Source organism: Amblyomma mixtum, chromosome 5 (assembly GCF_055824585.1).
Source record: "Amblyomma mixtum isolate Tamu chromosome 5, ASM5582458v1, whole genome shotgun sequence".
NCBI lineage: Eukaryota > Metazoa > Arthropoda > Arachnida > Ixodida > Ixodidae > Amblyomma > Amblyomma mixtum.
This window is the reverse complement of record NC_143016.1, coordinates 145862308-145881576: the sequence shown is the minus strand read 5'-3', so window position 1 is coordinate 145881576 and position 19269 is coordinate 145862308.

Here is a 19269-nt window from a genome sequence, read left to right as displayed (position 1 = left end):
GCCGTGGAGGCAATCTAAGGCATCATCGATCCTTGGGAGTGGATATACGTCTTTTTTTGTGATGCGGTTGAGGTGCCGATAATCAACGCAGAAGCGCCAGCTGCCATCCTTCTTTTTCACCAGGACGACTGGTGAAGCCCAAGGACTTGACGAGGGCTCGATGATGTCTTTTGCGAGCATCTTGTCCACCTCTTGATTTATGACGGTGCGTTCGGCGCTGGACACTCGGTACGGACGTCTGCGGAGAGGAGCGGAATCACCGGTGTTTATGTGATGCGTCACCACAGAGGTCCGAGCCAAAACACGGCTATCAAAGTCGAATATGTCGCGGAAAGATAATAATAATAATAATGCCTTTATTTTTCATCACAAGGATGAGGGAGGCAGAGAGAAAAAGCTAGGGGTGTAGCTTGACGAGCTCTCGCCTCCCCAAAAATAGATATAACTTGTACAGGGAAAATATGCAGACAACATAACAGCATACCGGCAAAACTTAAAAAAAGAAAGAAAAAAAAAGAAAAAAAGAAAAACGTGGCAGTAATACTAACGAAATAAAGGAAGCATGAACAGAACCTATTTTCTGACACAACTGTAACACTTTGTAACGCGTAAAAATCAAACGTAAAGGCAAAATTACACAAAAATTACAAATTGCAAAATTGTAATAACATAAATTTAAACACAATTACAGGAATTACAATTTAGAAGTTACAAAATAACAACCACAAAAATTATACAAAATTACAGAAATTACAATTCAAAGTTACACCCGGTTACATATACTTGAAACAAAGTTTTGCAACTCTTTTTTTTTCGAGTGCTCAACAGTCATGTTGTGACTATGGCAGAGGTTGAGATAGTGCGGTAGACTATACCTAAGCATCTGTTTGCCATACCCTGTTCTGTATGCATAAATGTGCCATATTTCGTTGTTTCTTGTTTTGTACGATGCGTGTTTTTTGCATAATGAAGCCAGTGTGGCAATGAAAGGAGTATTGTTTTTATTTTCGGTTTTGTATGATGATAAGATGATAAGATGATAAGAGGCACCTAAGATCGCGAGCTTGCATCGGCGGTAGGTCAGAAGCGATCATGTCGGCGTAGTCGTCCGTTGGGTTCGCTGTTGATGGGGCCGCAGGCAACCGGCATTGCTGAGTGGAAGGCAAGCAGCTGTCCACCACTGATATCACAGATTCGGCAGCAGGGCACAGCGTGGCGAGTGAGATACCTTGCGGGAGCGGTTGGATGGATGAACCGAAGTTCAGGACCGGAAGGCACGCTCGGTTGGCCGACATTGTAAATACAATGTGTGGAAGCGCAATGCTGCGCGTCAGGGCGACGTCAAGTTCCGGAGTGACTACGTAGTGACCATCAGGTACAGGGGGAACAGATGAGAAAGAAATGTAAGTTGCGGCTTGAGGCGGTAGACGGACAAAGTCGACAGCACAAAGACGGTGTATAACTGGGGACGGCGACTCAGCAGAAAGAGGAAGGTCAAGCTGAACGACATTAGTGGCGCAGTCAATGAGGGCTGAATGCTCAGACAGGAAGTCGAGGCCAAGAATGACTTCATGAGGGCACTGGTCCAGAACAGAGAACAGAACGGACGTATGGCGGCCGGATATGGTCACACGGGCTGTGCATAGTCCAACAACATGAGCAGTTCCGCCGTCGGCAACGCGGAGAACGGCTTTGGGTGCAGGGGTCAGTACGTTTCGGAGGCGGCGTCGTAGGGCTGAACTCATGACGGATACGTGCGCGCCTGTATCGATCAGGGCTCTCACAGGCACTCCATCGACATGAATGGCGAGCAAATTATGGTGTGCGCGAAGGGCGAATCGAGGATTTTGGGACTGGGGCTGTACTGCAGCATCACCTCCAGACACTGCAGCGTCTAGTTTTCCGCTTGCGAGCGTCCGTAGGGGCCAGGAGAGGAGCGACGGCGTTGGGGCGAACGAGACTGGCGACGCAGGGGGGACGGGGAGCGGCTGGAGCGGGGAATCTGGCCGTCGACTGTAGCACTGTGCTGGGCTGGAGGGGGCGTGTAGTGGCTGGGCTGTTCGTCGTCGCGGTGGGAGCTGAGAGGACGGTATGTGCTGCAACGGGACCAATAATTTCGACAGTGGCGGGAGATGTGGCCAATGCGGTGGCAACGGAAACAAATGGGCCTGTCGTCGGTTGTCCGCCAGTCGTTAGGGTTTCGGCGACGTGGAGTGAAGTACGAAGGTCGTCCAGGAGCAATCGCAGTGATTTCGGGTGGTGGTGAAGACCGTACAGGGCTGACGGGCTGGAAACCAAGGTTGGCAAGCTCTTAGCGGACGACAGCTTGTACCAGAGAGATGGTAGGTAAGCGGGTGTCGCCATCATGTAGATGCTGGGGGGCAGGGGGCATAGCTTCGAGCTCGCGTCGGATGATGCGGGTCACATTTTCTGAGGGCGCTGGAGTTTCCCGGTGTCGCAGGTCTTCACATGAAGAAGTCGCAGCCGTGTTAGGGAGGCGTGTGTACGGCTGGCTAATACGCCTGCTTTTGGCTTCCTCGAAGCGTCGACATTCCTTAATAATTCCGTCGACTGTAGTGCAGTTCTTGTATACGAGCAAGTTGAAGGCATCGTCGGCGATTCCCTTCAACACGTGGCCGACTTTGTCAGACTCGGGCATGTTGGCGTCGACTTTGTGACAGAGGGCCAGCACATCTTGAATGTACGACACATAGGACTCCGTAGATGTTTGAGCTCGGGAGGCGAGGTCCTTCTTAGCGGCAAGCGTTCGGCCGAGCGGCCGTCCAAACAATTCGCGGAGTTTCTCTTTGCACACGTCCCAGCTGGTCAGATGGTCTTCGTGCGTCTCATACCAGACCCGGGCGGTGTCTTTTAGATAGAATATTACATTTGCGAGCATAAGGGTCGGATCTCAGCGGTTGTAGGTACTCACTCGCTCGTACATGTTGATCCAGTCGTCGACGTCAGTGTTGTCGGTACCAGAAAATGTCCCAGGGTCACGAGGGGGAGAAAGAACGAGTGATGTCATGGCCGGGGCTGACGTTTGCTGGGCGGCGTCTTGGGTCATGATGAGTGAAGGCAACTGGCGGCCGCTGCGGAGCTCCTTCGTCGGTAGACGTAGGGGAAATCCGCACCTCCACCAAATATGTTGCGGGAAAGAATATATTTACAGATATTTACAAATAGACAAGAACAGCTGCGAGCGGCACCACCGAGAACACAGTCCGAACTTCGTTGTCGTCTTCTACTCTGCGCACTCGTGCCATCGCTCTTTTTCGTCGTCGTCTACCCGCATCAATATTAATCTTCTTGTTGAGGAATGTAACAGTGGAATGAAATCCCTAAAGGAATGGTCGAGAATAAATGCAATGAAGATAAATGAAAGCAAAACAAAAATGATTATATTCAGGCCGAAAAACAAGCAGGCACCTCCGCATCAAGGTATTATTATAAACTCAGGATGCATCGATTTAGTCAAAGTTTCAAATGTCTGGGTATCATCTTTTCTGCAAACGTCCTGGGATAATCACGTCAAGCATGTTCCAAGCAAAATAGGTCAAAGAACTGGTGTAATAGGTCGTTTAAGATATATCCTTTCCATACGCATCAAACGTTTGCTTTATCATTCACTCTTTCAATGACTCTTGAACTATTGTCAATTAGTATGGGGAAACACAACATCCACTAATAAAGTACACATCTACCTGTTACAGAAAAACTATCTCCGACATACATATAGTGCTTCTTATACTGTAGAAGAACTTAGAAAAACTTCTTATACTGCTTCCACATCAACCTTCTTTACCAACTCTGGTGTAATTCCAGCTCACAATCTCTATAGATATCGCTTAAGTCATGTATACAAACACGAAATACACAGAAATATCAACAATATACGTAACCTAATCCCAATTACAGGACAGAACGCCAAGTTATATTACAAGACACTTCGAGGATTGCTCAGTACTGATGTCACGTTCAAGTTACGGGAAACAGTACCTTAAGTACACTATAACAACGCTTTTGAATTATTATAATTCGGTCCGTTTTGACCTCTTCACGGCAACCTACAAGGACCTCCGGCTGATGCATTTGGTTTCTATATAATGTTATCTAGCCTTGCTGTTGTTTTCTTTTGTATTTGTAGCAGTGAGTTCTGCTGTTGTTTTCTGTTGTTTTCGTTTACTATGAGTACTATATCCTCAACGCATTAAATATGTATGCATGTTTGGGTATCAAGAATATAGTTTCTTATATGATGCTGCCACTCTGCCGAAATAAGGGATTGTGGACCCGTCAACCTGTCCAAGGACAGCTTTTTTTCCTACAAACCCCCCACCTGTATCTGATGGCAAATAAAAGATTTCATTTCATTTCAGTTACCTTTACCCGCTCACGTCACCTCCGCTTATATTGAACTCTGGCCCCTGAAGACTAGTCAACCTCTTCTTTATTCGCGTCCTTCATTGGAACAACGCGAGCGCTTAAAAAACTGCACCCTCACGCGTTCTTTTGCTGCCGTACTACGGCTCTCTCATCTAAGTTCTGGACGGATGTGGGCGAAGCATTAACTCGAAACAGAAGTTTAACTGATGTCGAGGTGTACTGACTACGTTAACGCGAGCGCCATCGAGCGTGTAGCTGAAGCGTGCAGCTCCAGCAGGAACATCCACAGAGTTCACTTCGTCCTCCTGGATTCAAATGCAGTCACTAGTGCTTTTGTTCGAGCCCTCGCCGCCCGCGTGGCCTTCAACTACATCATGCTCAGCGTCACCGTGTCGGCCACCGTGGACAGAGAATTTGGCAAGGACTTGTTCGCTCTGCAAGACACGGCTCGCAGGAACTCCGCTTTGATCGCGCCAGAGCAGCTGCCGATGCGACAGGTAAGCATAGCGTACGCATGTGTCTAAACAGAGGGACGCAAGCAATCGCAATAACTCTCAGGTGCGAGAACCGCACCGAGCAACATATGAGACGGGAAAGCAGCTACTGTTGTCAAAGTACAACGTGAAATGAATTGCGGTCTCAACAGATATGAAGCGAAGGGGACGACGTCGGACGTCGTTAGTGTGCTCAAATGCTACGAAGTCCTCCAGTGCACTTTACAAAAGGAGATGATTTTCCATCTTCCTAATTTTGATGCATTATGTTTAAATTGTCCCACGTTCATGATACCAAAGTCCCTTGCATGAAGCTCCGTATTGAGGGATGGGAATTTCTATTGACAAATGAATTGTTCAATGCTATTTCGAATTCTCATCGTTGGCAACCGAATCGAACAGTTGGAAAGGAGAGCAGTTGATGGGCTGAATGTGCACCGTGTAGTGGCTGGCGGAGTTTTGAGCGGAAACCTCCACAAGGCACCAAACATACTGCAGAGAAATGCCGCAGTAATATGGCGCTCGAAAATTAGACCCGCGATTCGCAACAAACAATCGTAAAGAGTAATCTGTAGAACTGATGTTCTACGGAGACTGCAGGCGCGGCGCCGAAGCCTTGTATCGAGTCGGTGGCCACGCCGCTTTGCCAGCGTGCGTCTCCGAGCTGGCTTCAGTGAGCGAGGCTGAGGCAATATCCATGATTCGAGGTGCTGCCGCGGCCTTTCGTGGACTGCACGATTTCATGCGGATGGCCGGCGTAGTCCGGAAGCGCGTGGTCTGCTTTCCTCGAGAGGACTCCCGCCCGTAGCTGGACTCGTTGGGAGAGTACAGCTGGAGCCTCATCAGGCGATACCTCTTCCCCGACGAAATGGGGACAGCTCGTAGAGGCGACGCGGAGTGTGCGAGCGCGATGGATGTCGAATGAAGACGGATGAATTCGGCTCAGGCTGACCTCTTATTCTTCTGAGGCTGTCTTTAGGGCGGGTGTCAACAACTCTCTGAATCGCTTTGCTTTTTTTCTTTAGATTCTAAGAAAGCTGTTTTTTGGAGCTTTTAGATTGTTGCTGTAGACATAAGCAGGACGCCTTGAAGGCCCGTAACTGCAGTGACGCAAAGTTGAAGCTGTCTATTCAAGGTTTATAGGAAAGCCTCCGTGTACCGCTTCTCTTCGAAAGGTGAAGTCAGCACCTCCTATTTGAGTATTTTTTCCCCTTAAAAGTGCAGACAAGTATAGGAGGCAGGCATAAACCTTTTCGCATACTTTTGTACAGTTTTTCTCGTGACGACAATAACGAGGGTAAAATTTGGGGTTTTAATAAAAATATTTCAAATGGTGGAATAACCTCACTCAGTCTGTTACGTCTCCTGTAGTGGACAAACATTTTACGGATAGCACTGAATGCAACGCGGGGGCTTTAAACTCCCTCCATATCACGCAATAGGCCATCGATTATATAAGAACAGCGTTTTGAACCTGCCGCCAAAAATTCAACACTGCGCTCCTGAACAAGCTGCGTCGTCCAGATTTCTTCTATAATACTATTTTTTCTTGTTTCAGTCTTGTACTTTTATTTTCCAACTCGAGGAGGCGACGTGAAAATGAAATTTTGACCGGATGTAGCCCACCGGTCGCCGATCATGGCGCCCGTCACGCCGCAAGCTCCTCAAAGGCGAAAGACTACACTGAGCACTTTTGCTGGTTCTTTTTATTTCTTTAGGGCAGTAACGGTGAGTTACGCAACCGAGTGGAATTGTGATATTTCAGCTTCACTTCCGGATTAGTCTCAGTGGCTAAGGACATCAGCACGTGCTCGCACGTGTTTCGTTTTAGCCTGCACTTTGTATTTTATGTAGTACGCCTGATTTGTAATTGATCAGAGTGGTTTTATTTCCTGATCTGCAGTGTTTTAAACACACTGCGACGATATTTTACCAAATGCGCTAGCTATTGCTAGATTACGATGATGTCAAGGAAGGCCATGCCGCCTTTTCACCCACAGAACCGATTCGGCAGCAACTCCAAAAAAAAATGAAGAAAAGAAAGAAATGCTAGCGGCCCTATCAAAAAATTACCGACGATTACGTTACTTCCTAATGCGAAATTTGAGCGCAGCAAATAAGCTGTTTCACCTTTTCGATAGATTGAGGCAAAGAAATCGTGCAACACATGTATGCGCTATCACAGAATTTTTTTTTTATTTTTCACACGTATTCCTTTAAGAAAGACTCCACTAACAGTTCTTGACAGTCATGAAGGAAGCTTTGTGGTCGGAGAAATAGACTGATATATGTTCGACTTGGTACACCAATGCTTTATTCTCAAAGACGAGATCTATACAAGTGCCTCGCGAGGTTGTCACAGCCGTGGGACGCGTTACTAGCGAGAGGAACGGGATGTTCTCCCGCATAAGTGTTAGGAAATTGCTGTTTGTCTTTATGTCAACATTAAAGTCCCCCACTACTAACATCGGTGTGGATCGATGGACGGTTAATGCGAGTTGCAGGAAGTGCACGACGTCTTTCGTGAGTGCGGTAGGGGCGAAGTAGGCAGCTACTACCAGCAAGCCGTTGGGCAACTTTGCGGCGCACAGTTCGCCAACTGCATGCGACGTGCGAAACATTTCGACTGGTATTGCAGAGAGACCTGTGCGCAAGTAGATAGCGACTCCCGCCGCTCTGTTGTGGTCTCTGCGAGCACCACAGCAGTATAGGAAATCTATGATTTCGACAGGCTCTTCGGGATCCATCCAGGTTTCAGCAAAGCAAAGTACAGAGGAATGGCGCAGAATGTGATCGTGGTGTACGTCCTTGGCATGTGCGGCAAGGGAGCGTACGTTAAGAATGTGGTTGTGAATGATGAATCAAGTGCTGCCAGCGAATGACGCGTCCATTGGCTGTCTGCGTGTGTTACTGATGTGTGGTTAACATGTTAAGCTTCGCCTGTAAGAGTGGAACGCCACAGCGTCTTGCAACGCTGCCAGGGAGTCCACAGAACGCCATCGCCAATTCGGCTGTACGCCTTGCTGGACGGTAAATTTATTTTTTGAGGAAAGGAAATGTATCTCTCTCGCATATCTGGGTGGACACCTGCACCTCGCCGTAAGGGAAAGGGGGAAGATGGGAGTGAACGAAGACGCCGTATTAGCTAGACGCGCCTTTGTTCATTCCAAACCATTCAGCTGGCATTACGGAGTTCCGGTCTGGGCGTGTGGCCCAGACACAGAAGACAGAAGACAGAAGACAGAAGACGACAAGGCGGGAGCCCCCAGCGTCGAAGAGCCGCCGGCAAAAACGACCCAAGGACGGCGGTCGTCCATCCGGACACGATCAACTGTGTCGACGGAGAGGAGAGCCCTTGACAAGCCGCCCCCGCTGCCAGGCCTGACACCAGCACCGGATGGCTCCGGTGTCAACGATGTCGTCTAGCCAAGCGCTAGACGTGAAGGGTAAGCACCATGTTCCCGGCCTCTTTCTTCTGCATTAAAATGGCTCACGCGTTCCCCATGAAAGTCGCTACACTTAATGTCAGGGGACTGGCAAGTAAGAAGAAGCAGAGCCATGTGTACCGCCTTTTAACTGAGCACGACATTGACGTCCTGGCAGTGCAGGAAATGAAAATTGACGGGGAAGAGGAGACCGGGAGCATGGTGAGACGTTTCACGTCTAGGTTTTTTGCAGTTGCCGCCCACGCTGTAGGAACGTCTGCGGGTTGTGTCATCTTTGTAAAGAATGTACCGGGACTTGAGGTTCAGGCATATACGGCGTGTCCTTCGGGTCGATTTGTTTTGGTTGACCTCCTGTACGACAAAACATATTGGCGCATCATTTGTGTGTACGCCCCAAATGCGGTGGATGAGAGGACAGCGTTTTTTCAACGCGTACAAAAGCACTTCAGTTGTGAGAAATGCCTGATCGTAATGGGTGACTTCAATTGCGTCCTGAGGGGCTGTGACAAAACCAGTGCAAGGGCATTTAGGGACAGAAGCACTGAAGTACTCTCAGAAATTATAGACACGTGCAACCTCGATGATGTGGCCGAATGTTTAGAAGGCGAGCGTTGTGTGAGACTCACCCATTTTCAACGGTCAAGCCATGCACGGCTAGATCGCATTTATGTGTCACCGAACGTTATTTCAAAATGCAGTAGCTACCATGTAGTACCGGTATCATTTTCGGATCATTGTTTAGTGAAGTGTGGGATAGGGACAAAGAAACGAGGAAATCAGTTTTCTTGGGAGATGTGGAAATTAAATAATAAGCTCATTACAGACGACATCTTTAGCAGGAAAGTAAACGAAGAAATCAGTAAATTAAAGCCGAGCGGGGAACTGAAAGTATGGCAGCAGTGGGAACTTTGCAAACAACAAATAAAAATAGCAGCAATCGAAAGGTCAAGTTGCATACGACAAGAGGAGAAGCGTGAGGAGGACAATTTAAGATCTTTACTAGCTAGACTTCTCGAAAGAGAAAGCGAAGAGCCTGGCAAATGGATGGATGACATTAAGAAAATAAAAAATAAGATTGAACTCTTTGACGAAGAACGCTGTCGTGGCGAACTGGTGCGGGCTAGGGCGCAAGATATAGCTGATGGGGAGACACCTTGAAAACGAGCGCTAGGAATGGAAAAAACGCATGCTCAACGAAACCACATTGAACAGATTGAATGGGGCGGGGCGTTATCTGGAGAAAGCGGGCATATCCAGCTGGCTTTTCTTGAATATTATCAGGCGCTGTTTGCAAAGCAAGAAGTGGATGTGAGCGCATTCAAGGAAAAGTTTCTTGGCGCTTTGCCACGATTAGATGACGAACAGAAAGAAAGGCTGCAGCTGTCGATAACTGCGTCGGAGGTCGAGCAAGCGATAGAAAATTTGAACCTGGGAAAATCTCCTGGACCTGATGGGTTAAGCGCCGCTTTTTACAAAGCATATAAAAGCGAAATAGTGCCAGTACTGACAGCAGTTTTTAACGAAGCCTATAAAGAAAATGAATTGCCCCCGTCTTATGGTAAATCCCATACAGTGCTAATCCCTAAATCCGATGACGCAGAAAAGTTAAAGCAGGTCACAGCATATCGTCCTATCGCCCTCACAAACGTGGATTATAAAGTTTTCATGAAGATTTTAGCCTGTAGACTACAGTCAGTAATTCAGGATATAGTCGGTCCCCACCAGACGTGTGGGATCAAGGGGCGCTCTATTGTTTCCAATATTCATAAAGCGAGGTGTGTGCTGGAATGTTGTGATTACACAAATAGCTGTGTAGCCATCCTTCAGCTAGATCTTGAGAAGGCATTCGATTGTGTTTCGCACGATATCCTGTTCTGCATACTCGACCATGTGAATTTAGGGTCCATTATTTGTGAGGGAGTGGCCTTGGCGTACCGGAGCTGCACGACAAGATTAATTGTAAATAAGAGTTTGGGGGCCCCCATTAGCCTGCAGCGTTCGGTGCGCCAGGGTTGTCCCCTCAGCCCTCTTCTATTGTGCATTTACATTGAAGCGTTGTGTTTGAATATCATGGAAAGTGAAAAAATTCGAGGATTCGATCTACAGGCAGCAGAAGTTAAGCTGCTGGCTTATGCGGATGATGTCGCGGTGTTCACAGTGAACCGGGAAGGTATAACCGAGGCCGTGGCATGCGTAAAAGAATTAGCCAAGATCACCGGTAGTAAAGTGAATTGGTCAAAGTCCCTGGGGCTTTGGCACGGAGAATGGCCAACGAAGCCCGGCAATTTTGCAAACGTGTCCTGGGTGACGACCCCAGTAAAGTACTTAGGCGTTCCACTGGACGGTTATCGCGATAGCGATTCGTACTGGAAAGCACAGACGCAAGCCACGCGTGAAAAGGTGGAAAGGTGGAAAGGGCGACACCTTTCACTTTTCGCAAGGGCCACAGTGTGCAATCTGTTTTTTATGTCTAGGTTGTGGTACGTGATGCAAGTGTTGCATTGTGCAAGGATGAACGTACAGAGACTGCACCGGATCTTTGCCGTTTTTGTGTGGGCTGCGGACTGGGAACGCTGTAGCCGGACCAATTTGTTTAGGCGGGTGAAGGATGGCGGCCTGAGTCTGGGACACTTATTTCTGCGGCAGATTGTAAGCAGATTTTGTTTTGTGCGCGATGTAAGCGATCCGTTTTTGCGCACTGTGTGCCAATTAAGGCTCGGAAATGCACTGCCGGACTTTGTTGTCACAACCGAAAGTTTCTCGGGACGTATTTTTGGTTACTTTAGAGAGGTTGTCGCGAGTGTTCGATTCCTGTCTGTTCGATTTTCGTATGAATATCTATCTTCTGTTAGCAGGAAGAAGTTGTATAAAGATTTGTGCGATGTAGTTCTTCCACAACCTATGTACAGGGCCTTATACAATGGAGGCCAGGGACGCGACGTACTTAAGCGTGTGAAGGCGATGCAGGTTCCGCCAAGTGCAAAAACTTTTTTCTTTAAATTACATACCGGAACACTACCAGTAAAGGAATTCTTGGAAAGGAAGCAGTTATTTCTACCTTGGGGATCACATTGTTTAATTTGTAAACAACCAGAAACAATAGACCACGTTTTTTTGCACTGTTGGGAGGGGGTATACTTTTGGGACATCTTGCAACGGACTTTAAAAAAGGAATTTCCGCTCGACGCTCATGGTATTCGGTACTTGCCTGTAGAGAGTGAGGATGGGACACCATTCGACCTCATTATGCTAATGGGCCTCCATTGTATTTGGCGCTCCAGAATGGCAGGATATCATTGCGATCCTGATGCACGGCCAGCACGGATCTATTTTCAGGAGTGCATGCATAAGTATATTGAAGTTCAGAAACTTGCTCCTGAAGCTCCCGAGTGGCTCGAAAGAGTCGAGCCTTTGGTGATGCTTAAGGAGTTTTAATATGATGAAGCCACGCACCCCCGGGCGGATAGTGTTGTTAATTATTGCTCATTGCGCTCTGTAAGTGTATTTGTGTACTGTGGTTCTTGCCGAAGTCAGGCAATAAATAAATAAAAAAAAAGCTGGCATTACGGAGTGGCTAGCGTGCTCGTATCGCACTCCGGAGACCCTGGTTCGATTCCCCAACTCGACCAATTTCGCTCTCGGTTTTATTGATTTATGCGGTCTAACTAGAAAGGTTAATTAGGCTATTTCATATTTATATTATTGTATTCCTATCCATCGTGTTCTGTCATTAACCTGTCAATTGTTGGAACTGTCTAGGATGTTCGACACAACGTATATGAAACGAGCAGCGTCTTACTGAGTGGGGAAGTGCGTGGTGGTGGAGGGAACGCGGCTTCGTACTTATGTTTTTTTTCAGCAGCGTCTCCTTCCGCGGACGCTGTTGTCGCTGCGGCGCGCGTCTTTCTTTTCTTTTCTTCTGACCTCTTCATTCTCCTCTATATTAATTAGGCTAATTGATTAATTTAGGCTAATTGATTAATTAAGCAATTAACTAAACTCAGTCCAACTTAGTTGCAGCATCACTATACGATCCCTTTGATTGGTTGCATGGTTACTAGCCAAAGTACAATTGGCCCCATTTGAAATTCGCGCACTGTGACGTCACGAGCATTTCGACCAATTGAAAAGCGTGACATTGGGGGCGGAGCTGGTTACGAGGCCGACGACGACGCGAAACCCAGGAACGGACGCCAAAGAGCTGCGCTCTAAAATAAGAGCAGAACTCGTGGTCTTCAGAGTAAGATTTCCAATTGGCGAAGAATGTCACGCAGTTTGCTACGTCTCCTGGAGCGGCCACTCAGTTTACGGATAGCATCTTGGAAGGGAAAGTGGTTATTGTTCTTAACCCTTTCGGCCCTGGTGTCCTATAAAAAAGACACGAAGCAAAACGGCTATAAGTCATGATTGAAATGCCCAATAATCTGAAACAAGAACTGAGCCGACTCCCAAGGCATCCCTATAAGCACAGACATCACTTTCTCCTTCGTCTTCCTCGTCGTAGCGCCGAGAGTAAACAAACAAAATGGCGGAAGATGGGAACGGCGGCTGCAATGATAAGTGCTATTTTGCCATTTTTTTACTCCATACCTAAGAGCGTGTTCGCGATTAGAATTTTCCAGGTTGTTTCAAAGACACTAAAGGCTTTAACAGTTGCAGAACGTTTTCTGTGCGGTTAGTACATTTGTCACAGCACGCCGCAATATGTGAGTCCTATATATAGGACACCAGGCTTCAGTGGTTATAAACCACCGGCGCGTGTTGCATGCAAGTGCGGAACATTTTTTTTTGGTAATGCCTAATTTTTGTTTTATTGCAGAGGCAAAAACTGTGACCTTACTGAACGGCAAAGCGGCCTCAATTAAGACATCTGCGTCTCGAGGATCCAGATGTCATGTTTGCTGCACTGAAGGATGGTTACGTGTCGGACGTTGAAGACGCTGAGGAGGACGTGGATTTGAGCTCTCGGCTGCCTCCAGCGGTGATGAAGTTGACAAAGCAACACCGGAAGACAGGTCGTGGTGCAGGAGAGCTTTCAATAAGCTAGCAGCTACGTATCACCCTCAATAATCTGGTGACGAGAATGAGAATGATCTTGATGGTCTACCGACCCCGTATGCGTATTTTTCTCGGTACGTGCTGAAGAGTGTTTTTTGCTGTTCTTGGCGAGGAAACAAACATGTATTCTATTTATCAAGAAGGAAAATCCGTTCAGATGACGAAGAAGAAATCAGAAAGCTGATTTCACAGCATTTAGCGATGGGTGGCTTTCGCTAGCCACGCCTAGAATCTGCTTGCACATTGTAGACGTGAACGGAGACCTGTTGCGAACGCTATGCTTCACAACGGCGAACGCCAAGCGCATGCTCCTCATGCTTTCCCTCGTCCCTTCCTCCCCTTACCCTCTCCCGGTCACGCTATGTAAGCTGGCTGATCGGGATGAATAAACGCTCTTTCTATCCCGAGCGTCCGTTTGTGTTCCATGGGAGCATGGCACGCGCAATGCGCGTGCAAGCTTTGTAACAAGACCACACCAGCAATGATCTTTTCTGGAAGGTCAGGACAGATTTGGACACATTTCGTGAAAGATGCCTAAACATCTCTTTCGAGCAGCATCTTTGCAGCGATGAGCAAATCATTCCGTTCAAAGGACAGCGAGACATAAAACAATAAATAAAAGGAAAACCAAATACGTGGGAAGTGTAAGTTTTCATGCTGTGCGGCGCCTTGGGGATTTTCTACGACTTCCTCGTTTATCAATGTTCATCCACTGAACTCATTCCAGCTGTTTCAAAACTTTTCACACGGATTAATCAACGTCCAGTATTAGCTGCACCTCAAGGCAACCAGCATGTTTGTTCTCAATATTTGAATTTTTGTGAAAATCTCGAAATAAACAGTAACGTCAAACTTTGCTTTATTTTGTTCTTGCAACCACTAAGCCCTGGTGTCCTATATATAGGACACGACGCCATCTTTAAAACCAAGGGAGTCCTAGAGAAATTTTTTGCTTTAGTGTGTTCCTTTGGTGGCAGTGAAGCAAAATAACACTTTAGAAAAATTCCCGAACTAGCAAAAAAATTCAGGGCTGAAAGGGTTAATGTACAACGCGTAGTGATTGGCCGATTTCTGAAAGGAAACCTCCACAAGGCAGCAAATATACTGCAAAGAAATGCCGTACTCATCTGACGCTTGGTGTCACCCCACTTGTGTTCATTACTGTCGGTTTGGGTGCCTGGGCACAGATGAATTTATTTAATTGAGGTTGCATTTAAGTGAAGGCATTTCTTCAAGGCCCAGTCATGTCTCTACTTCAAAAAATGGTTCGGCGCGGCAGACAGGGACAAAACACACCACAGAGCTGGTGTGACCTGCAGCACGTATCTCTCCTTCCACCCTGCGCATACATTACTGCGGCCAGGATTCGCAGGTATGTGCTATTGAAAGAATGTGCAGCATCAGCACTGACCTCCTCTCCTGACTTCCAGCATCTTCTCTACCCGTGGTGCGATCGCGATCGCGCAAACTTGGGGTTCCATTCACTTGTCTACGTTATCGCGTGCCTCAGTTAAGCTTCTGCCTTCCTATAGATCTGGTCTGACGGTCTCCCCATTGGGCCAGCTCTGCGCTGAACCAGAAGTGGAGGCAAATGTGAGATGTGGGGCATAATAAACTTGTTGTGAGTTGTTGTTGTCATCAAGAAGATAATGTCGAAATTGTTCCAGATGATGATGATGATGATGATGATGTCCTCAGGCTTAATGGCACATACCGACGGCGATCCCTCCACTACGGCACCGCTTCGTTCTTTTCTTTTCTCAGTCCCTCCTTTATCCCTTCTCTTACGGTGCGGTTCAGGTGTCCACTGAGACATGTGAGACAGATACTGCATTTCCTTTCCCCAAAAACCAATTTTCAGTTTGTACCAGCAGCTCGAAATCTTAAGCATTTTTTAATTGCATGTGTCACATGATTTCCTTTCATTTCTGAAGATTCAAAGCCGATGAAGAGGGCCATACCCAAGGAAAGAAGATGATTGTACAAATTCTAGCTTTAAGTCCCAAAATTGTCCAAATACTCCACTCCTTGCACATGCCTGCAATTGTATCCGCTATGCACCCTGCCGAACCCCCGCCGTGGGTCTGTGCCGTTAAGCCTGAGGACATCAATCATCGTCGTCAAGAGGAGGAAAAGGAAGGTGGCCTCGCGAGCCCGATTCGAAGTAGTACTAATTCCTGCGGCCAGCTTCTCCGGTCGTGGCTGTCTGCAAATGCTGCACGCTGTGCAGTTCAACAGAAGTAATTTCTATGCGAGGTGTTGCTCGCTGAGCAATTGACTTAACACTATCAGCAGGTAGGCCAGAGGTGACTGATTGGTCGACAGAAGATTCGGGTACATCTAGTGACCACTTTGCTATAACTTTCACTATCCGATTATCTCCGCTCCAAATAGTTGTGTAACCCATAAATTTGTCAACCACAATATTTATAAAAGTTTGATGTCCGCCTCGCCTCTATAATCAGTACTAGCCGGGATGATAGAGCTCAGCAGACGGTTTCATTTTTGCAAAGTGCAGCTGACCACTTAATATTCACTGTGCCCGTAGCAGCCACTAATAAACAACTGTCTCCCTGGTGGACAGAAGAATGTGAGAAGGCCTATCGTCGCAGAAAAGCGGCCTGCTAGAGGCTATCCTGCAACCAGAGTCCAGCTGAATGTTTGAATTACAATTTTTCTCTGCATCTTTCAAAAGAAGAATTGCTAAAGCCAAGGAGGAGTTCAACCAAAATTTAAACATTTATCTTTCAAATCTTCGTTATCGGAAGGCCCTGTATATATTCATGAAGCGTATACAGAGTTCTCCAGTCCATCACGTCCCTTCTTCAGCAGTGTTATCACCACCAAAAAACTCAAGAAACTCTGGAGAGAATTTGCTCAGGGACTGGCGTTACGTTTCGAGACGCGACGCGGAGAAACGTCCCTTTGTGCACAATCACACCATCTTCGGATTATACCGAGGTTGACGCATCAGAGCTGCTCTCATCCTGCAGCCTAGGACAAGGTGGTGTCACCGTTTTTGATGATTAAAATTTTATCCCAGGATTTAACAAGCAACCTCTTAGATATTGTCAACGCTTCATTGAAAAATTCGTGGATTTCAAGCATTTGGAAGATAGAAAATATTATTTTATTGATGAAAGATGCACGGAAAGGATACGTCTTAGATAATATTCGGCCAATGGCGCTAACTTTAAATTCAGTCGAATTAATAGCAAGGATAGTGCATAGTCGTCTGACAAAACATGTTCAAGATGTTAATGGCCTTAGCTCAGCACAGATTCGCTTTCGTCGCGGATGACGCATGCGGATGTAGAGAGTAGAATCCGGCTCTCGATATGCAGAAGGGAACTTTCAGCTTTGGTGATTCTTGATGTAGCAGAGGCCTATGATAGTGTAGAACACACTATTTTACTTACCAGACTTGCACTGTTACATCCTCCAACCTACATTTATGCGTGGATATCTGAATTTTTGAAGGACAGATACTTTTACTGCACATAGGGAACCCTATGTTCTAGTACTTATCAGTCAAGAGAAGTGCCGCAAGGTTCTGTGCTATCACCGCTGCTTTTTAATATTTTGATCAGTGACATCCCCATTCGTCCTGATATAGCAGTTTTTGTGTATGCAGACGACATAGCTTTTTTTCGCCTCAGCCAGGGATATTCATTCCTTTTACTAGATTCTGCAATGATATTTAGATGCTCTTGGAGTTTTGTCGCACCGTAATTAATTTATCCCTTAATATTAACAAATGTGGCATACTGGTATTTCCTCCAGACACGCCATTTGACATTTCATTAGTCCATCACTCTAACGAGATTCCATGAGTGGAATTCGTTAATCATCTCGGTGTTACTTATCACCGAGCATTACACTGGAGCCGTCATATAAAGAACAACGTGTTTAAAGAAGAACGCGCTCTAGGGCGGCTGACACGAATCGCCAATAAAAAGTGTGGGATGCGCAGCGACACATTATTGTTACTATCCAAAGCCTGTCAAAACCTGCAGTCGGCATTTTTTCGCAGGACTTGGCAGGACTCTCCACATCCCAGATTATTTTCTTACATTCTTTGCGAAAGTTCTGGCTCCTGGAATGGCCCTGCACAAAATTCCATGTCATGTATCCCACGTTATCATTCTGGCTCATTGTTTGCGAGTTTTAGTCTCCCTTGAAACTTCGCAAAAAGATTTTTTGAGCCGATTCCTGCGATTTTTTGTCTCGTCCGCTTTACAGGAGGTCCGTTTTGTCTGGGTTCCTGGCCATGCAGGCATTCATTCCAACGAACTGGCTAATTACTTAGCAAGGCCAGCTCTTAACGTGTCAGTGATACATCCCGTCACGAATTTCAGTCTGCTGGCAATTCCCAGGTTTCAGCGGTTCCAACACATATCAGCCAGGTTACCCGGTCCCTTGCTAAATACCACTGATTATCAGCACTCAGCATATAATTGGAACGTCCGTTCGTGTAAAACAAGGCTGTGTGAGGTATCTAACAAACCTATGAGACTTATGCGGGGCGTTGAATCTGTGGACCATTTCCTTGTCAATTGTCCAAAGTTCGCACTTCAGAGAAAGATTTACCTGGAAATCCTTCCCTCCAGGTTAGGGCTTCCGTTACCACTTCCAGCGTAATTATCGTTCGGTGCGAGCGCCAATGGATTTGCATTGGGTTCAAATTGTGGGATTCTCCATGATTACAGTATTGCAACTGGTAGGTTGAGTTGCTAACTCTTTTAAAATTCTTAAAGTTTTTCTTCATTTTTTTCACCAAATATTCTTTGTTATTTAACTTTAAATTATCTTCTGTACGTTTTCATCAATACACTTTTCAGTCTGCGCGCAGTCACTACAGTGGGAGTGAAAGAAGAAAGAGAAAGAGGGGCTGCAACGAAAAAAAAATAAAAATTGTATGTGAGAAAAGTAAATTACGCAGTAACTGTCTCGCATATCTCGATGGACACCTGTCATCCGTTTGTAGAGAAAGGAAGCAAGTAGGAGTGAAAGAATAAACAGAAAGAGGGGCTGTAATAAAGGAAATGATTTTGAGGAAAGGAAATTACGCAATAACTGTATCACATATCTCGGTCGACACCCGTGATCCGTTTGATGACGTCAGAGATTACCCAAGTAAATCATCAGTAGCATTACATCACTTCACCACAGCGAAACCAAAGTGTAATCATGACCTGTAGCTCGCTAATTATTCACGCAGTAATTCTCTGGCATCTCGGTGGACACCGGAACCGCACCTTACAGGAAGGGAGGAAGTGGGAGTGAAAGAAGAAAGAGGGTCCGTGTAAGGGATCGGTAGTGTACGCGGCGTCATCGGAACGCGGCTGGAGGCGCTCAAAGCGAAGCGTCTCCTTTCTTGGAACGTGGCCGCTCGCGAACGCGCCGGGAACTACGGGTGTCCCCCCGCCCCGCGTTACCGATTCGCGCACGTGCTGGCAGGAATGTGTAGTTGTGTTTGTTTTTATTTTTATCTTGTGGTAGAGACGGTGGTTTACCTTGTAGAAGCCGGAGGGCTGGTCATGCCCTTGAAAAGCCAATCATGTTAAGAGGGCAACATGATTGGAAGCTACCAAATGTGGGCCGGGCCTTTAGGGCTTTGAAACCGGGCCCCGGAGCCGGAAGCGGGGTTCTGCGCTAAGGGGAGATGCTATGCATCTTCGGCTATGCCGAGTAGGGGCCTCCCCTAGTGTTAGCCAGTTCCACCTTTTTGTTGTTGTGTATCTCTTTGCCGTCTCGAGTGCCTAAACTTGTATATGCAATGTAAATAGCTGTACATAAACTTCAATTATTCGCCTTACCCCCGCGTCTCAGCTCCTCGCAAGACCGTCTCTGACGGGGCACCTCTGGTGCGAAGATCAAGCTTC